General features: G+C 40.9%; 1 pseudogene; it reads right to left on the bottom strand.

Annotated features, from left to right (window-relative positions):
* LOC138602369 (transmembrane protein 132C-like) overlaps positions 1 to 5,121 on the bottom strand; it is a 95,643-nt pseudogene extending 90,522 nt beyond the window's left edge.
* Positions 5,122 to 21,855: the final 16,734 nt, after the last annotated feature.

Here is a 21,855-nt window from a genome sequence, read left to right as displayed (position 1 = left end):
CAAAGTTGGTCACAGACAGGTTTATTTCAGACTGAAAGTTTAACCAACATGAGGAAAAAAGCACAAAAGCTCAACAGCAGCACAAGGCAGTATTACAAATAAAAGGACTCCTCACAGTGGTGCACTTCCATAAACTTGAGGAATTCACAAGAGACAGAATATATCAGTAAGGGTTAAAGGTGATGCAACAGAGGCTGAGATATCCTGACTTTTATCTCTAACATGGGTCAAGCTCCAAAAACCTCTAAAGAACAATAGAGTTTAAAGGTGATGGATGTTTCGCCTCCTCTGCACCTTGCTGGGTGAAAAGACCAAGCTGAGAGTGTGCACGCTCACTAATTCTCAACAGACAAGAGCACAAGCCAAAATGTGAAACACAAACCAGTGACGTGTTGAAAGGCAGCCAGAGGAGCCATCCTGCAGCTGAGGCTTCTCCACAACAACAGCGCTACACACCGATTACAGGTCATCAGCAGAGAAGTGGAGGGACCCTGTGGGTTTGGAGGAGAGGACCTCCCCTCCTTCATCGTCTCCTCCACTTCCTGCCTCCTGCTCCACCAGCACCACACAGGTACATGAGATATAAAGAAGAAACTAAATTCCTAATTTTTCTCTCAAGGACAGGAAGACTTCCAACAACACAAAGCCTGCTCATGTTGTTGACATGAAATGTGGATTTTGTCTTTTATTGATGCCCTTTCACTTTTCACTCCAGCTGAAAATTATTATATTTCCTGCGTGCGTTTTATGAAACCCAGTGTGTGTCCCACAACATGTTATTACTCAAACATTCAAGTCTGAATAATGCTAAATAAATGCTTTGCACAGCTATAAGCGACAGATGGTGGTTACGAATAATCATGTTAAAATAGTAGCAATAAAAAACAGAACCAAAAGCTGAAAAAGGTCCTTCAATGGTTTCTTACATCAGCCCTTAATCAGCATTTCACTTCTGCTTCTGCCCACTTTAATTTGTTTAAAAAACGTTTCTTTGCAATTACTTTCATTTTGTTTCACAGTCACAGAAATATCCTGCAGACGCCGTGTTTCTGACCTTTACGGTCGTCTCTCTCCTCGTGATGCTGCTGATGTAAGACAGAGTTTATTGCAGTCAGTATAAGTTCTGCTGAGGAGGACGTTAGCTGTGTGCCCAAAATACAAAGTGTTCAATCTCTGTCTTTGGAGCATATTTAGCAAACTTCTCTTTTTTGTTTCTGACTGATTTATTTTTCTTTCACTGAACAGAAATAAAGAAGAAAAGATTTAGTTTGAAAATATCCAAAATTCGTCTTTCTGCAAATCTTTGTCAAACTCAGTCATGGCAGTTTTAGAGGAGGGGAAATACTTGATGTGACGCTGCACAGACACATCCTGTCTGTGAAATCTTAATTAGTGTCTACCTCCTGGTGAGCACAGCCTCATGGGATGTTTACTCGTTGGCCCTGAGCCTCTCCTGATGTGTTCAGGGACAGGTTGTTACAGCTGCAGTCTTCTTTGTTGCCGCTCAGCCTGCTAAATAGTGAATGGTTTAAATAATCCCTCACCTTCCCTTTACCTTAAAAACACAAGGGGCAAAGGGGACTGAATTATCAATCAACTCAGCCTTTCCACTTGTTTCCATATTCCAGACCACCATTGTCCTGTTTTGGTTCACCTTCGCTGTTCTCAGTGTTTCTGCTGTTTTTAAGTGGACAAATTAGCAACTAGCTGGTAAACAAAGTGTTGAGCAGATGAAGAGGCAGATATTTTCCTCAGGATGTGGTGAGTGGCTTTAGTAAGAAGTGAGCTGACCTGAGTTTGTCTGTAGCCCACCTCTCATCTCTGTGTGAGGCTAGCAGCTTTCAGGCAACACTAGCCACTACTAGCATACCATAACTTTTTACAACAAAGTACAACAACATTATGAAAAGTGCAAAGCTACATAGCTGTAGTTCTCTTTAAAGTGCCTGGTTTCTCCTGAGAGAGAGATCCCTGAGCTCCAGAGCTCTGATTTCCTGCTGCTGAGCTTTTAACATACAGTAGAACCAAAACAGAAAAAACTCACCTAAAAGGGGGTCCCCAGCCGACAGCCAAAGAGGACCTGAGGCTCAAACAAAAGCTTTTATACTTCCTGGTTAAACCATATTGCTACTAGCAAGGGTAAAACTCAGCAGACTGTTAAAGCTATTAAAAACACAGGAACATCAATCTTTCACATTTACTCATTAAAACTTAAAATGAAAACTCTACAACATAAACTTCAAGCTACAGTTAGTTTCACTTGGTTGGAAACTAAATAAAAAAAGAAACCACTGCATCCTCCCCCATCCCAAAACCCACTTAGTACAGTCCACATTGCCAACACCTGTTGCAGCAAGGGGCATTCAGGTGCACACGTTCATGAGAGCACCTTCTTCAACCAGGAAGTGGTTTGTTTGGTTATTTGTGGAGCTTGCAGAATAATCCTGGTGAGTGTGACTCTTCAGTCTGATGCCAGAAATACTTTACAAACTTCTGCATCTGGTTCAACAACTAAAAAGTCTGAAGAGTTTTTACAACAAATTATTTTGTAGTTTAACTGTTTTCTAGAAGTGCAGAAGATATTGAACTTGAAGACAAAAGGACAGTGCAGAGAAATGAGCCAGTATGCCTCTCACACACACACACACACACACACACACACACACACACACACACACACACATTCATTAAGGTTCATCACCAGCTGCTGACCTGACCTGAGATTTAAATAGAGCATTGTTTTGTGCCCTTCTCACAGCAGGAGCAACACAAACACAACAACATCATAATGTGCTGATGAATGAGAGCAGACAGGCAGACGCTCAGTGACAGCAGAGATATGATGTGAATAAAAGATCAGATGCTGCTGTGAAACAACTCTTCCCTCACAATGTGATGCACTTTTTAGATATTCCTCGACGCACATGAAGGACCAAAGGTCAGAGACAAGAGTGGACACAGAATTTATGAGACACATGGAGAGTTTGAGAGAACCATTAGTGACGTGAACATGATGTCAACACAGAGATTTATCTCAATGTTTTCTATTAGTACAGTGTAAATAGATGGCATGTGCTTTAATCATACCCTTTGACTTATAGTAGTATACTCATTAAGACGTCAGTGTTGGCTGACTCATGTTGTTACAGGTGGTGATAAGAAGTGTGGTTTCATGCAGCTCCAAGACTTCTGGAGGAACATAAACTTGTGTCTGTCAGAAACATCAAAGAATAACAAACAGTATTTCATTTTGAGTCTGCTTCTTTTTCCATGTGGTTCATAGCCATTACATACACATGATAATGTTGTTTTTGTAAAATATAAGTGCCTGATGCAAAGTGCTCGTGGGAGAAAGCAAGTCTGAAAGAGCATCAGTCTCCCCCAGCATCAACCACACACACACTCAGACACTGACAGACAATTTCTATTGATGAAACACCAACTGATAAAAGTTATGTCATGACACTTTACATATAGAGCAGGTCCAGTACTCTTTATGAAGTTATTAACAGATCAGATTTATAAATCAGGGCGTTTAGTTGTGTGTGATCATTTACATAATCCATAGAAATAATCATGAGGAAGTGCTAACCTTATTGGCGCTATAATGTTTCTAAAGTCGATCTCATAATCACCATCACAAGCCTAAAATATCCTTTGAGCTGCTGTAATGAAAAGAAAGCAGAGATTTCTCCTCTTGTGCTTCCAGCTGATCTCTTATTAGTATCTGTTGAGGACACATCAGCTGGTTCGCACACAGAGCATGTGTTCTCTTCCAGGCTGAATCACTGAAGTATTGATCAGCTGTTTTACATCCTCGCTGCTGCCACTGGGCAGACTTGGAGCGACACTCTGAGCTGATCTGATTAATGAGGACAAAATTAATACTTCTTTTGTTGTCTCGTCACATTTTCTTCCTTCATGTTTAAAGCTGTTGAGTTTTGTGGGTTTGTGGTGAATGTTTGCTGACAGACGATCCTGCTGCTCTTGTTTTATTTAGTCCTTTAATGGGACACACTGAGGATGACAAAGAACATGTTGGTGATAAAATACTTGAAAATATTGACGAATCGAGGCCTCAGCACTAAAACAGACTCTGATAGCAAAATACAAGCAAGTACATTTTGTGTGTTTTGAATTTTTTTCAACATAAAAAGGGTAAAAAATATGAAATGTAGTCACAAACATGCATTTTATACAGTCATCAGCACAAAAACAGGCAGATACTCACCAGTACTTCTCCGTTCTCCATCACGTCTTTCAGCAGCAGCTGCGTTCGCCGGCTGATGTCAGGGTGGAGTAATTAACATTTATCAGTCTCCATGTGAGACCTTTCCTCCACGAGGGGAGAATGACGTGTAACCTGCCGTGGTCTTTACTCGCCCACTGCACTGCTCCCTCAGCCATTAACCAACAACAGGCAGTCAGGGAAAGAGCTCGGATCAAGGCCGGCTGTCATCAGCTGCCATTATACGCTGGAGAGCAGCTAATACTGAGCGACTGGACTATTTGATGTGGCAGCTCCACACGCAAAGTTCATGACCAGCGATACAGACATTAGGTCTAATGTGTCAGACATCAGTAATGATGTATTGTGGGGAAAAATTCCCTGAGCCATTCCTGCTAAAAAGTAAATACCTTACTTTACGCTCACACGTCTATCAGTGCAGTTAATGTGCAGGAAACATTTTATGCTCTGTGAGGTAACAAAGGTTTAACTTAGATAAAATCTCAGGATTATAATGAACTTTATCATCTCGTGATAATTACATGAAGTCCAGCTGTGTTTTGTTTTTAATGATACAGTCTGTAAGAAGAATTGGTGAAATTGAAAGTTGCTTTACACACTTTTACAAAAAGTCATTTGAACTGTCGGAAACATCAACTTGAGCGACTCTCCAAGAAAACCATACTCACAGTACACATCCTGGCATACAAAGATTACATTCAACAGTACAAGGACACCCTCAACACTGCACGCTCCATTAACTCTGGTCTCATCCACTCCGGTTCCGCTAATCCCAAGGTCCTTTTCGCCAACACAAACAAACTGTTGGCCCCCTCCTCTTCATCCTCTACATGCTTCCCCTTGGTCACATCATCCGCCTTCACGGCCTCCATTTCCGCTGTTATGCCGACGACACCCAGCTCTACATCTCCACCAAATCCATCACAGCTGCCACTCACTCCACCATCACTAACTGCCTCACAGAAATAAAAAACTGGATGCAGGCAAACTTCCTCAAACTCAACAGCAACAAATCTGAAATCCTCATCATCAGCCCCAAATCACTCATCTCATCTTCCCCCGACTTTTCTCTCTGCACTGATGGCTTCACATCTCGCTTCCACACATGTCCGCAACCTTGTTGTCATCTTTGATTAGTCCCTCTCATTTGAACGTCATGTCAACCAAATCTCAAAAACTGCCTTTTTCCATCTCAAAAACATTGACCGTCTCTGCCCCTCCCTCTCGCTCTCAGCAGCCGAAACGTTCATTCACGCATTCATCTCTCCCTCACTCCCCTCTTTCAAAACTGCACTCAAAACCCACCTATTTAAATCTGCTTTTAATCTGTGACCCCTCTTTATCTGTATCTTGTTGTTGTAACTGTTTTCTTTTATATACATACATTTTTTACGTTACGTACATACATACGTTTTTTCTGCACCTTGATGGTTTTATACCATTTAATGCTTTTACTGTACATGTAAAGTGTCTTTAAATACTTTTTAAAGCGCTATATAAATAAAATGTATTATTATAAGTAGAGGAATATTTTGTGTGACATAAACATGTGTTTATTGTTGACCTCGTCACTCGTAGTGACAAACCCATAAAGAAAATAGGTTTTAAGTGTCTTTAAGGTTATTCATGTCACTATGTACCACTGTCTGACAGCACCATATACACTTTAATTAAAGATATTAAATCTCTGAGTGTCATTATATTCACACTGAATAAGATAATAAAACCCAAGACACCATGTTTGTTGTTGTTTTGTAATCGTAGCATTCAATCAAATTAAATTATTTTAGGTGACTTTATTATGCTAAAGCTGTAAGCATAATAAAGTGGGAATCTTTTACAACTTTACTGTTCGGTGGTTTAAAAACATGGTGATTGATCCAACAATTTATTGACCATGCATATTGGCAAAAACATTAATGTTAAAACTACATGAAGAATCCTTTCTGACATGACCCTGCAACATGGCACATCCTGCATGTTGTTCTTTGTAGCATGAAGTGATAGCAGTAATCAGAGTTTTACGTGCCCGAATGCTTTTTGAACTGTAGAGGCAGGAATCAGATTTCTGTTGTTGGTTAATGAGCATCAGAAGGTCAGCTCAACACTGGTTTTGCTGCATTGATGACTACAACAGAAATAGTGGAGGCGAGCTGCTGGTTCAGACAGAATGAATCATCCAACACAATATTTAGATGCTGTTCTCACTATATGAACTTCTGCATGTCTGAAGTGAAAACAGTTCAAACTGCAGCTTTTAGATGGAAGGTCCTTTCTGTGATATTCTGTTCAGCCTGTCGTTGTGTTTTTATTAGCTTTGAGTTCACTTCCCGTTTTATTTTGTAATCCTGGAGCTTGTGTATAATGTCTACTGTTACTTCCTGTAATTCAGTTTCCCACCTGTGTCTCATTCTTAATTAGTCTGACCTGTATATATACCCCTGTGTTTACACAGGGTGCTGCGGTGGTTAGCACCGTCGCCTCACAGCTGGAAGGATCCTAGTTTGCATGTTCTCTCCTTGCATGCGAGGGTTCCCTCCAGTTTCTCCGGCTTCCTCCCACAGTCCAAAGACAAGCTTGTTGTTTCCACCTAACCTTTGCCAGATGTCATTGTTGCTCTCGTGTGTTCATGCTCTCCAGCCTCGTCTTCCTCGTGGATTTTTCTGCCCTTGCTGACTGCCTCTCTGTGTCTGACCTACCAATGTTTCAGTAAAGAACTTTTGATTACTGGATTTTGTGTCATTGACTTTCCTCTGCATCTGAGACCCTGTTTGTTCTGGATTGTTACACTTGTTATTGAAGGAGTTTTTTTTGTTTGTTTTTTTACAAAAATGTAGTTCTTGTTGATGAGTCTCTGACAGAACAATGATCATTCTAACCACTGGTGTTATTGTCTCAGGCTTCCACAAATGTTTGCAAAACTTTCAAAAACAGCTAAGTAATAGACAAGTACAATAATAAACTTTTGGTTGTCAACAGTAAAATCTCCACATTTGAGTTGAATTAATGTATATTCATCTGACATGTACGGCGCCCCGGAGTGGCCATGGAATAAAAAATATATAAATCGTGTTTTAACAATTTGTTCCCTCCTTTTGATTAATTGTCATAGATTCTCGAAGCTGCAGCTTCGCTCTCGTCCTGACGGAGCTCAATTCTGTCACTTAGGCAACAGATGATTTTACTGTTAATACCAGGGGTTAAATCAGTTCGGGGCTGTCCAAGGCTTAACCCCGGCACATACTGGCACACTTTCACCACAAGACGCTCTAGACCATCACGCACAACGTGGAAGAGTGTCTGTATGAGGAGCTGTTCTTGCTAACTCACTCCAAGGATTCCTCCGCTTTGTTATAAACTAGGGGTGTCAAAGATACGGCTTCAGAGTTTGTGACCGAGGAGCGGTGCTCAAACGCTTCTATTAATTACGCACGGAGTGTGTTCAACTCATGGCACAGAAAGGAAAGGCAGCGGCAGAGTTGGATAAGCCAGACAGGGTTACAGGTCTTTGCGCGAGGTAGTAAATCGTGTGCTTGTTTTCTTTATTTTTTTATTCCATGGCCACTCCGGGGCTCCGTAGAGGTGCACAAAGCTTGGTCTGAAGAAAGGAAAGAAAAACTGCATTAATGAAACAGACTAGCAAGGGGATCATTGTTAGGCTCAAAGTACCATCACCCTCTGAATGTTTAATCTTCCAGCTATTAAATTATGTCTCCAGACTGAGTCCATACACCTTGAGACAGAGACGAACAGTCGGTTCAATTAAAAAGAGCCTGATGAGTCATGAGGTCATAAGATGATGATCATCTGTGTTTGATACAAGTAAAGTCCAACACATTCACAATGTTGCTGCAGCTACAAGTGTTGGACAGCTACCTGGAAGGTTTGCTAATGATGTTTCTTCAACATGACAGTAACATGGAAGAGCTCGAACTGTTTTCTCATCACACTGTGAGAATGAGAAAAAAGAGTCTGACATATCTGTTAATAGATCAACAGGAGACCTGGAGAGAGGCTTTTCTCAGAGCCAGGAGATTTCCTGTTTCAGCCCTGTGACATGGAGAATGTGTTCGTCCAGGTGGTGAAGGCCCCTTCAGTGTCTCTGTAATCCCGCCCTCTGCAGCACCGCCAAACAGCGGCTCCACACTGCAGTCCCTGGCTAAGTGGGACAGACAGCAACAGATTGCCTTGCAGCTCATTTAGCTCCAGTGCTAAAGGCCTCTGTGATCCACCCAGAGCTGTTTAACAGCAATACACTCTGCCTGTAACCTCCAGAGCAGATCAGGGATGCTCCTCCAAAGACTGAATCTGTTCCTGTTTCAATAACTTCTCAGCTCCATTAGTGATGGGTAAACATTATCTCTGATATTACAGGGAGTACTTTGACTCCTGAGACGGCCATGATTTCATGCGTACAGAGCGCTGAAGAGATTCATTTGTGGGACAATAAGAACTTATTAGGATTATACTTTTTATATTATATTTCTGTTTCAGGTCTTCCAATGTTACGAGAGACGTACCAGACAACTCTGAGACTCAGATGTAGAGAAGAACAGGACACAAAGGGGAGTTCAAAAAGGCTTGGTCTTCACTGGAAAGAAAAACAAGTCAGACACACAGAGTCAGTCTGAAACACACACACATCCAGAGAGGGAACAAGTGAAAATCCAAATCAGAAAACCAGGCAGATTAATAACACTATGAATAAGCTGGGAAGCGATGTACTCACTGGGAAGAACAAAGTCAATCTGGCTAATGAGGAGGGAAAACAAAGGAGGACATGAACCTGGTGGCTAACGACAGAATCAGGGGCAGGTGTGTAATGAGCACAGGTGTTAGTAATCATGAGACATCAAACACTGATTGCTGACATTTTGCTAGCTTCTCAAATGTCCATTGAAAGATATATGTTACTATCCAAACCATGACGCGCTTATAAAAGTGTTCCTTTGTCGAGTAGATCTACAAACATGTCCACTCATGAACACATACCTGCTTTGTTGTGTTTGTAGTGGGCTTGTCCTTGTGTGGACGTTCTGCTGTTCTTTACTTTAAGCAGAGCGAGAGGCCCCCATGGACAAATAAAATGCTGAAGACAACAAGAGAACAGGTGAGTTAAGTGTTTATGTTGCTGCTGCATGTGAGCCGACAGCAGATTTACACTTATTATCCATGTTGTCTCAGCGTGTCTCAGACCATCTGGTTGTTTGTGCCGTCGGATCACAATCTGTGTCTTGGAGGGACTTAACGCTTTCTTTATTTATTATGTGGTCACATGAGTCCAGTCCAGTCACTGAGATGTTAATGGTCTCTAAAATAACATCTCCTCTCATCACAGATGCTTTGGAACGTGTGAACCACCAGGTCTGAAAATGTGTCACCATTCAGTTTGCAGCTGCCACAACAGGGCAGTCACATTTAACTTTGAGATACAAAATGTGTCTTGAGTAACAAATTCCCTTAAAGGGAGGTGTGATTGGGTAAAATAGTGTTGCCATGTTTCTGTCAGTCTGTGTAGACAGGCTGATTTGAGGCCCGCTGTCCAGCACACTAATCATGACATCAACAGCATCAGATGTCCAGCGGTGGAAGAGACGGCCTGCCAGAGTGTTTACCCTCCAGTCCCTATATGTGTCATGGTGACATATGAAAGTGCTTAAACTCAAGGAGGCGGCGGGGCTGCTGAAGAGGAGGCTGGAGAGGTGTTCAAGAGCAGGAGCAGCATGTTTGTAATGAGAAGAGAACAGGGCGCACTGCAGCAGCATAAAGACAAAGAGCTCTATTGCACATAAAGTCTGAATGTTTTACAGAGGGTCATAAAGCCCCGTATCGCAGTAATAGATTTAAAGTGTCTCTCATCTCTACAGATACAAATGTAAATCACTTTAATACAGTCATGCTTAATCTGCAGAATATACACATTGGCTGCTGCTTTTGGAGGCTGGTTTTGTCACAGTTTAGAACAAGAGGAAACATCATCAAGAGGCTCTCCAGTAGTGTTTGAAGTGTCAGGGAGAAAGACTCAGATATTACATGTAAGCTCATTTATTATCAGGTTAATGAAGTAGCAAATGATGGAACCGTTTCTCTGCTTTTAATATATTTATTATTTAGGCTCATTATTCAAAGCTTTTGTTATTAAATTTCACCTGATACTCAGCTTCCTGTCTTCAACAGGGACAGTCTTTGTGCAGCGTCCATGTACTGAGGAGCCACCGTCAGCTCATTAGCTAACAAGTTACGATGCAACCCCTCACCATGTCACACAGAGATAAAAGCAGCCGACCCAGCCTGTTGTTTAGTCAGCACAGTGATGACACAATCACATGTGGATGTATTTATGATTCATTTGGCTCTGGAGGACTCGGGGCAATTATTCATTAATTAATTGCGAGGAGCATCCTGCTGAAGAGTGAATAGAGGATCTTTGGGAGGAAGATGAAACAGGTTTCCTGCTTCAGACTGACACAAACACAAGAGCAAGATTTAATCAGACAGTTTATTCAGCATCCCGAGCAATCATCTTCACTGGAAACACTTTTCACTGAATGAATCCTACTGAGTTTAGAGATAGCCATACCTTTCTTCTTGTGCCACCATGAGGTTAACATTTCAAGATTAAAGAACTTTATTAATTGTCTCGGGCAGAGACATTAAGGCTGCAATGACCACAGAGACAAGAAAAAACACAGATAAATAACAACAAAATTATAACAATTTAGATATTTTTAAAATATATTAAAAAACTAAAATTGGAAAAGAAATATATTATGTTTATGTATGTGTGTGCATGAGTTGAAGTTCTATAAGATTATGTTGAGAAGCCAGAGAAACTCTGTCTCAGTCTTTCTGATCTGGCTGTAAATCTAAAGAGACGCTTACTTGCTGGCACAAACACAAGTCCTGTTTAGACTGGAGTGAAGCAGTATTAGTGCATTTAAGTGATATACCACTAGACATATTTGGGATACTGTTATGACGTCACACTCTGGGCCCACAGGTGTGGCCAGTTGTCCTAACGAGCTCCTGCAGAGACAGGTCAGACTGGCCAATCACAGAGCCAACAAGATGACATCACAGGGCTCATCACAGATACGCTACTGAACAATTTTCACAGACATTTATTTTCTCCTCAGGATGACTTTGAATTACTTTGATGTCTGACTTTTCAACTTGTAAACGTTCAGGTCAGAATTTCAACTAGTTCAAACTTTAGTTTATGAGCATTTACCTTCAAACTAATGTAATTCTCATCAGCCTCAGCTGTACTGTGTTGATGGTGCTAATTAGAAACTATTAGCACGTTTACATGCTAAATTAAGATGGTCAACATGGTAACCTTTATACCTACTTGACATAAACATGTTTGCATTATTAGTGTGAGCATGTTTGCATTCTAAAGTAAGCATGTAATCTAAAGCACCACTGAGCCTAAGTACAGGCTCACAGGCTGGTTGTATTTTCTCGTTCAACACCAGAGATGCAAAGTAACACATTACATTTACTCGCATTTCTGTAATTGAGTAGTTTGTTTGTGTACTTGTACTTTTTTAAGTAGTTTTTGAAATCTGTAATTTTACTTTTACTCCAGTAGGTTTTGTTTGAAGTATTGTACTACGTTTTAAATAACAACTGTAACTGAGTAAAAAAAAAAAAAAAAAAGTAGGCCTAAATAAAAAATCACACCCGTAAACAACTGCAGTGAATGATGGGCAGAAGACAAACTGGCGCTAAATCACAAGGAAGATGGAGACGGACAGGTCAGACAACAGTGGTGCAGAGAGACCGAACTAGCAGCTTATAAAAACTTGACATCAAACCTGCGCAAGTGTGTAGTGGTATTGATGATGCTAACACTCTGTTAGCCTAATTGACGTGATCAAAGACAGAGATAGCATTAACCCTTAGGTGCACGAGGGATTGGACCCTACGCTCTTCCATAGGTGGGTCAAAAATGACCTGTATTAGGATTAATGTGTTTTTATTAGGGCTGTCAAAGTTAACGCATTAATAACGTTAACTTTTTGATAATTGTAAAATAATCAAAAATACACAAAACTGCAATAGAAAAATGTCAACAATGAGGTCATCAACAGAGGTCCCCTGTTAGATGGCATGTATTGACATTCACACTCCTTTATGGATGAGTCCAGGGTTTTGAAGCTGCAGGCTTGATTGTAGATAGGAAGCAGGTGTACGGCAAGGAGGAGGAGGTGAAGAGGCTTGCAGGTAACGAGGAGGCAGCACTGGAGAGTGATGAGCCATGCCTGCCACACAGACAAACACAGACAGGAACAGACAGACACAAGGGGAATGGGGAAACACAGGAAAACACAGGGAAAGCTGAGGCTGTGGCCAAGGTCGTAACAGCTATAGCCATAGCAACACGCCTGCCTGCAGGCACACTGGGCTCTTAAAGGAAATGAGAGCTGACACTCTGACTGGTTTGATTCATGTTGTGCCAAAAACATGCCTATGAATAATCCAGGGACTTAAGCCAACCTCTTTGCGCCTTAGTTTTCCAGATTGTGCGACGTGTAACTAGCAAAAGTGCGTCAGACACGTCCTAAATCACTTAGTGCCATGCGCTTTAACTTGTGCGCCTTCCGCCACAAAGTGTTTTTTTTTGTGTCAGTCATTTATTTATTTGGGACTCTTGTTGTTTAAAGAAACAGAATCTGTTTTTACTCTGCCTACTCTGCATTACGTGCTTCTTCTTTTCCTGCAGCCTTGTTTTGTGTGGATTGAGTTGAGGACAAAATAAAAGCGACTACTGCAATTTCATCCCTGTTGGCCCCGTGGAAAATTGGTGTGATAAATGAGGGCCCTGTTTGATAAAGGGTATTGAAATTGGTCTGCTGGCCAAATATCAGAGCAATGGATGGGCCTTTATCTCAGACAAGGCCGTCATCGCTAGGTAGTGGCCAGGATGTTTAAGAGTCTATCCTGCGTTTCTCTGCTGATGGATGTGGCTGGCTTGACCTCCCTGTGACCAGGAGCAGCTGGACGAGGGCCAAACCTGAGTTTAACCTGGGTCATTATCTGGCTATGTGTGTGTGTTTGATTTTCTGACTGTGTCTCTTGTTTTTCTTTATCCTGTCGACTTCCCCCTTTTTTTACCATTAGCTCTGCCATTTCTAACCTCCTAATCATGTCTGTTTTTACCTCTTCCCACATCTCTCTCTCTCACACAGCCTCTTGTTTCTTATTCACCTTTTTTCCCCCAAAGTCTTACCTCGGTTTACCTCTCACTGACACATTCATTCTCTGTTGCCAATCAATGCAAATGGAGGAAGACCATAATGAAAGACAAGACAGATGGCTGCTGTATTGTCAGCTGTGCCTCCCTGGTTTTAAACATTAGTCTGCCCACTTTGATTGATGGAAAGCTGTATTCAGGTAATACCTCACTCTGGCCATATTCCACACAAGCAGCTCTCTGTAATGGTCAGATATCAGGACTGCATCGCTGGCATGATGCTCCTGTGGGAGTCTGTCTGTGTGTCTGTGTGTACCATAGACTGTATAAAAAGATGGACGACATGACAGCTCCCTAAAAGTGAAGCCAAAACATTTTGGGCACCCCTGCTGACTGGCTGCAGTATAGTTCATAAAGCCCGCCTCCTCCATGTTAACAGGTGGGACATGAGTCAAACTATAAAATCAAAATACATGCCCGATAAATTTTTCTCAAACATGGTTTCTGTCATTATAGTTAGTTCTTATGCTGATTTATGTCCAAGTGTTCATTTTTCTGACAAGTTTAATTTTAATTAGTTATTTGATGCTGTCAAAATGATGATTGACAGCTCTGTTGACAAATTAGGCTCCTGCTGCCAATCAGTTCCAGGTGAGCAGAGCGGAGGAGGATCCGCGAGTAGAAATGTAACTAAAACAATCACTACAGTCATTGAAGTTACCATACCTGTGAACGTTAACCTCAGACCAATACAGAGAAGCTGTTCTGCTGTTAAACACGCTGGCGTGCAGGATCCTTGCTGTTTTTTCAGTAAGTTAAGTGTGTGTTTGGGTTAGCGGAAGTGGCTACCGCCGCTTCACTCGCCGATCTCTACTGCGCAGACTCTGGCTCCGTATGACGTCACCATCGCAAGATGGCAGCGCCTATCGCAGGGGCTATTTTGGCATCAATTACATACAATGGGAGCAGATGGAGACGCGCTGTCCATCTCTGTCCATCCACTCTGCCAGAGACTCTTCCCTGACAGTTGCCGTCTTTTTTCATCGTCTCAAGTCAATTTCATGACTTATGGGTTTCACTAAAAGCTCGTCTGCAATCTAATCCTCTTCTTAATTATGTTTTAACCGCTCTGCTTTTATTTGATGAGACTCAATCACAGAGCAACGAACCCAGTCAGAGACAGGGATATTATCTTCACAGGCAGATTCATTCACTTAAACTTGCTTTGTGTCATTTGGCTGATTGGAAACTGTCAGAGAGTTTAAGGACACACGTGCATGTTGGAGATTTATGGGGAAAGAAACATGTTAAAATGTTGGTATTAATCTCTTATTGCACTTTCAGCATCTTCATAAATTTGATTTACATGATGGTTTAAAAAACTCAATGATGGTCTGACGTCTCGTGTATCAGCTCTGTTTTTTAGGGCCCTGCTGCAGCTCCAAGTTATCAGCGTTTAACCAGGTGACTACAATGTTTTACTGCTAATAGAAATGAAACTGAAAGGACTCGAGCCAAACTTTAATAAAGTGGTACGTCTTGTGTTATCCGGTGTGAATAACACCACCTTACTGGTTCCTCCAGCAGTTTAAATAGATGTTAAGTATTTTCACCTTTTTTACTCGCACATGAAGCAGACTGCATATTCCCACTGCTCGCTCTTGGTGCAGGCTGAGAAAATGGAGCTGCAGGAAATGCTAATCGAATTTAGGGAACCGGCTTCTGAATTGTGAAAGCCTTCTCCCACCACATCCCCTCGACTCGATATGTGTGAGCTGTTATCAGTCCCTCGGGGGAAGCTCGGGAACCTCAGCCTGCTCAGTGTTAGCAAAGGGAACAACGGAAGTGTTCAGGGGGAAGAACACCCACACACACAATGGACGCCTGCAGAAAGTTAAACAGGTCAGGACTCCAGCGGTCTGATAAGGCAGCGGACTCATGAATTTAAAAGAGTGGCTGTAGAAATCTGACATTTTTCTCTTTCCATTCCGTCTATCGGGAGCGCTCGCTCGCTGCTGAAATTACCTGGAGAGAAGCTGGTCTGATAATGGACGGCCAGAGACGAGATCCACTCCAGTTATTTCTCTCTGCTCGTGAGGGCTGAAAAGCATCGACAATTAAAACAACTTTTGGGAAATTTGAGACACGAATTTCATTACAGATCTGCTTAAAATCCTTTTTCCTTTTGTTTAATAGAAGCCATTTTCCCACAAATCATTCCCCATAGGATGATTATTGAATTTACAAGACTCACTGGACTTAATTAAAGCAGCCAGCAGGAGTCGACATCATTGCCAAAAGTTAAACTCACCATGTTCACTTATATCAAGGTTTCATAGTAACATAGCAATAGTGCTTCTAACTCTGCAGCTCTGGGGGCTGGTTTGGCTTAGCGGTTTAATCAGCGACCCTATACAGAGGCTATAGTCCCCGGGCTTAACTCCCGCCGTCATCCCCACCCTCTCCTCCCCTGTTTCCAGCTCTATCCACTGTCCTCTCTTCAAATAAAGGCATAAAAAAAGCCCAAAAAAATAATCTTAAAAAAAAAAAAAGAACATCTGCAGCTCCCACCAAAACACTCGTGCAGATAAAAGGCTGAAAGAACCCTGTGCTGTTGTTTTGGGGGTAACTGAGGACCTTTGCTCTTCTTTGCTCCTTCTGCACAGAAGCGAGTGATTAATATGGAAGTGGTAATGGCAGAGGAGGGCAGGGATGCAATGGTTCTTCTCTCTCTAATGATTGCTTTAAGTGAGTGCTGTAATGGGCCGGGGTGCCAGGGACTCTGATTTACGGGACCTCCTCCTGTCGACTTGCCATCGAGGCAGGCTGGAGGGGTGAACCAGAGAGTTCAGCCAATAATATCTGAACAAAATGTTTACATTTACTCTAAATATATATTATTACCCTATATTATTCTACTACATTCCTGCTAAGCCAAGTGTCGCTCTGCATGTTTATTATATCAGAGAGAAAGGGAGAAGAATGGTCTTGTTCCAAGCTAACCTTTCCCCTGTTTTAGCCAGAGCTTTTCTGTTTTTTTGTTTTTTCTCATGAACTGAAATTCAATAACTTTCTCAGTCTAGTTGCGTCAGTACATTTTATCCGTTCAGCTTCCTCAGACCGTGTATATAAATATAAAAATAGGCTGAGGTTGGAATAATTGTCTATCCGTTGTTTTAAAAAGTCTTGCCAATAATAGCAAACCACTCATTAAATTAAGGACAAAAAGTAGGACCAAAAATTCCACAGCAGGCCTGCGTAAAGTACAAAAAAAAGTCAGGAGTTTAACTGTTTCATCGTCTCATAGTGTAAAGGTATGATTCTAGCTAGCATCACAGCCAGAATAGCATGTTATACCAGTACGTCAGGTGTGATCAGACTCCATCTCACCCACTGAGTAAGTAGGCAACTTATTCAAACATAATTGTCTCTGGTCCAAAGGCAGCCTGAAAGATTTCTCATGTGACCCTCATGGTAAATAATTGGCATGTTAGGAGCTCCATGAGGTTGCACTTTGCAACAGTTAGCTTTGAGATAAATGGCAACATGCTAACAATGCCTTTATGTTTAATGAATTATTTGCCTCATCAATATGTTGATACACCAATCAGTCAAATCAAATAAGCAGCTACTCAACTGAAGGTATTATGATGACATTTTTGTCTTTCAAATATCTTGCAGCATGACCCCTAATCCCCAAACACAAGCTGCTCCCACTGAGACCAAAGACTCTGTGACGAGAAGTCAAACTGAGACGACAAAACGAGCTGAAAGAAAAATATTTATCCTAAAAGGATTTCTTCTCACGGTAACTTCAGTAGTGAATCATTTGTTTTAAAGGGACATGATCTCAGAGTGAGCTTTGTAAAGGTCTCTGACAGCTGATGTGAAAGGAGTTTCTTTTGAAGACAAAAAATAATTTATATTTGTTTCATTCTCTTTTGTGCAACAGTGAAGGACTCACCTCTCTGTCACATAGACATGTGATATCTTTGACTCTTCAGTCTTCTGACAGTTAAGGCACCTAAATGATTAAGTTGCAAATGTCTGTCATCACATTGAAAGACTGTATTGTTGTGTTATTTAAAGTGTCTTTGAATAAGTTAAATAGATCTAATGTCAGGGCTGGGCCCGTACATCAGGGGCAGTTAAAGCATCACACTGGAGGGATTACAACTGGCCTGATTAATGATTGAATAATGTAGGTAGACAAGAAGGTCCTCGAAAATGCCGAATTTTCCTGTCTATTTACTGTAATAACTTAATATTCCTTTTGAATTTCCCCTCCATTCTGGTATCAAAATGGAGTCGTGCTTCTTTGCGTTCTACAGAGGTCTCATTTGAACCAATGGGATCTTCCATTGCTGATTCTCAGCCGACAATAGCCAACGACAGTCGGCGTCGAAGGAAGGTGCCTGTCTCTCTTTGACTGAAGGCAGAACCAACCAATAGCAAGCGAACAAAGTGTGTTCTACATCAGCTGACAGCCAATGAAATTCTGAACACGGCAATGTATGTGATTGGGTAACTCTAGATGCAAGACAAGGAAGTCGGAGCGTAAAGGTGTCACCTTAGTTAAGTTACGTTTTTTGTTCCCTCACGTATCATGTCTCGTGTTTCCTGTTTTATTTTGAAGATCACTCAACCTTGTCTCTCTTTCAGGTCTGTGTCGATTTCGACATTGTAGGATTGATTACCCGTGTATCGAACTTTGCCTGTTATTAAACCTTGTATAAATCTGCCCCAGAGTCAAGTCGTGCAATTGAGTCCTTTCTCTGGTTCGAGTTCTTGACAAAAGGGGAAAGTGTTCATCAAGAAACGAGGAGCCAAGAGTGGAGTTAAAATATTTCACTTTTAAAATGTATTTATTAATTTAGTTCTTTATGTAGTAAATTATTTATTTCATTTATTATTATTTATCATTTCATTCATTTATGGATAGGCCTATGAGATGTGGAAATCAGTAGTCAGTAGTGTATGATGTCCATGAGTGGAGAATGTGTATGTGGACAAGTGTTGTATAATGTAAACAAAGCAAAAGGTAAACTCAAACCAACATCACCAAACGCATGTGCCTGTGGAGAGAGCCAGAGAAGAGAAACAAAGGCTTTCTGCTGGAGCTTAAGTAACCTCAGCAAACTGGGCCCAGGTGAGCGAAGTTACTCTGATTAGTGATCTGCAAAGACAGATGCTGTGTCCGAAACCGCATACTAACGTACTGCCTACTACATACTCAAACAGTACGTACTGCATACTGCCTACTAACCTAACTATTAGGACGCCGTTCGCATCATACTCAGAGCCGTCTTCTCCGTATCACGTGACTTAATCGTTTACGTATGTCCGGTCTGATCTCCGGTCCATCTCCGCCATAGTAGAAGCTGAATAGCCGCAATGCATTTTGGGGCGGTTGAGTACAAGCAGTGAGCTCCCATCTCATACTCAAATATCCGGGCCGATCTAGTATACATTCGGGCATTTCTCGCATACACAAAATTGCATACTATGAGATGGGAACGTATGACTTACTCAATTTTACGTCACGGTTAGTATGATTAGTATGATAGTTTGCGGTTTCAGACACACCGACAGCTCCAGGATGACAATAGAAAGCACATGATGACACAGGGGCATCACAGTACACATTTGCAGATTGAGAAAATACTATTATATTATTTAGAGAGAGACCCAACATGAATCCATAGAAGTAGTACTTAACATTTATTTTAAATTTATTTGAATTTAATTATGGTTTTCATTATAAGGCACATATATCTGATTGATTGATCAAATTTTTCGTCTGAGCTCCTGGTTTCTGTTTTGCATTATAGCAATGAGCTTGTGCATGTGCGGCACACCTCGCTTCCAAGCATTGATTGATTTCCTCCAGCAAATCTCCGTCCATGATGTTTCCAGAACGAAACCTTCAAACCGATCTTCCAAACTATCTTGAATTTGGCCTGCATGTGCGGCACGCCTCGCTTCCAAGCACTGGTTGATGTCCTCCAGCAAATCTCCGTCAATGATGTTTTCCAAAACGAAGCCATCAAACGGATCTTCCAAACTATCTTGAATTTGGCCTGCAGGTGCGGCACGCCTCGCTTCCAAGCATTGGTTAATTTCCTTCAGCAAATAACAGAGAGAATACAGTCATTATGTGGAGTATACAGTCAAAATGTCCAAAATGTAAGTAGTCAAACGGTCAAGAATAAGTGTGTAGAACGTGAATATGTGGAGAGTACAGTCATAATGTGGAATATGCAGTCGAAATGTCCAAAACTGTAAGTTGTCAAAAGGTCAAGAATAAGTGTTTAGGTCGTGAATACAGTCCAAATGTCGAGAGTACAGTCATTATGTGGAGTATACAGTCGAAATGTCCAAAATGTAAGTAGTCAAAAGGTCAAGAATAAGTGTGTAGGTCGTGAATACAGTCCAAATGTTGAAAGTAGAGTATACAGTCGAAATCTCCAAAATGTACGTAGTCAAAAGGTCAAGAATAAGTGTGTAGAACGTGAATACAGTCCAAATGTCAAAAGTAGAGTATACAGTCGAAATGTCCAAAATGTAAGTAGTCAAAAGGTCAAGAATAAGTGTGTAGAACGTGAATATGTGGAGAGTACAGTCATAATGTGGAATATACAGTCAAAATGTCCAAAACTGTAAGTTGTCAAAAGGTCAAGAATAAGTGTGTAGGTCGTGAATACAGTCCAAATGTCGAGAGTACAGTCCAAATGTCGAGAGTACAGTCATTATGTGGAGTATAGAGTCAAAATGTCCAAAATGTTAGTAGTCAAACGGTCAAGATACAATGTTTAGGTCGTGAATACAGTCCAAATGTCAAAAGTAGAGTATACAGTCGAAATGTCCAAAATGTAAGCAGTCAAAAGGTCAAGAATAAGTGTGTAGAACGTGACTATGTGAAGAGTACAGTCATAATGTCCAAAACTGTAAGTTGTCAAAAGGTCAAGAATAAGTGTTTAGGTCGTGACTACAGTCCAAATGTCGAGAGTACAGTCATTATGTGGAGTATACAGTCGAAATGTCCAAAATGTTAAGTAGTCAAAAGGTCAAGAATAAGTGTTTAGGTCGTGACTACAGTCCAAATGTCGAGAGTAGAGTATACAGTCGAAATCTCCAAAATGTAAGTAGTCAAAAGGTCAAGAATAAGTGTGTAGAACGTGAATGCAGTCGAAATGTCAAAAGTAGAGTATACAGTCAAAATGTCCAAAATGTAAGTAGTCAAAAGGTCAAGAATAAGTGTGTAGAACGTGAATATGTGGAGAGTACAGTCATAATGTGGAATATGCAGTCGAAATGTCCAAAACTGTAAGTTGTCGAAAGGTCAAGAATAAGTGTTTAGGTCGTGAATACAGTCCAAATGTCGAGAGTACAGTCATTATGTGGAGTATAGAGTAAAAATGTCCAAAATGTTAGTAGTCAAACGGTCAAGATACAATGTTTAGGTCGTGAATACAGTCGAAATGTCAAAAGTAGAGTATACAGTCGAAATGTCCAAAATGTAAGCAGTCAAAAGGTCAAGAATAAGTGTGTAGAACGTGAATATGTGGAGAGTACAGTCATAATGTGGAATATACAGTCGAAATGTCAAAAATGTTAAGTTGTCAAAAGTTCAAGAATAAGTGTGTAGGTCGTAAATACAGTCGAAATGTCAAAAGTAGAGTATACAGTCAAAATGTCCAAAACTGTAAGTTGTCAAAAGGTCAAGAATAAGTGTTTAGGTCGTGCATACAGTCCAAATGTCGAGAGTACAGTCATTATGTGGAGTATACAGTAGAAATGTCAAAAATGTAAGTAGTCAAAAGGTCAAGAATAAGTGTGTAGGTCGTGAATACAGTCGAAATGTCGAAAGTAGAGTATACAGTCGAAATGTCCAAAATGTGAGTAGTCAAAAGGTCAAGAATAAGTGTTTAGGTCGTGAATACAGTCCAAATGTCGAGAGTACAGTCATTATGTGGAGTATACAGTCGAAATGTCCAAAATGTTAAGTAGTCAAAAGGTCAAGAATAAGTGTGTAGAACGTGAATATGTGGAGAGTACAGTCATAATGTGGAATATACAGTCAAAATGTCCAAAATTGTAAGTTTTCAAAAGGTCAAGAATAAGTGTGTAGGTCGTGATCACAATCCAAATGTCGAAAGTAGAGTATACAGTCAAAATGTCCAAAATGTAAGTAGTCAAAAGGTCAAGAATAAGTGTGAAGGTCGTGAATACAATCCAAATGTCGAAAGTAGAGTATACAGTCAAAATGTCCAAAATGTTAGTTGTCAAAAGGTCAAGAATAAGTGTTTAGGTCGTGAATACAGTCCAAATGTCGAGAGTACAGTCATTATGTGGAGTATAGAGTAAAAATGTCCAAAATGTTAGTAGTCAAACGGTCAAGATACAA

The sequence above is a fragment of the Semicossyphus pulcher genome, unplaced genomic scaffold (assembly GCF_022749685.1).
Source record: "Semicossyphus pulcher isolate SPU_LCO1_2020_fin unplaced genomic scaffold, fSemPul1.0.p SCAF_22, whole genome shotgun sequence".
Classification (NCBI taxonomy): Eukaryota; Metazoa; Chordata; class Actinopteri; order Labriformes; family Labridae; genus Semicossyphus; species Semicossyphus pulcher.
Note: the sequence above shows the minus strand (reverse complement) of the source record. Positions and strands in the feature narration are given on the sequence as shown.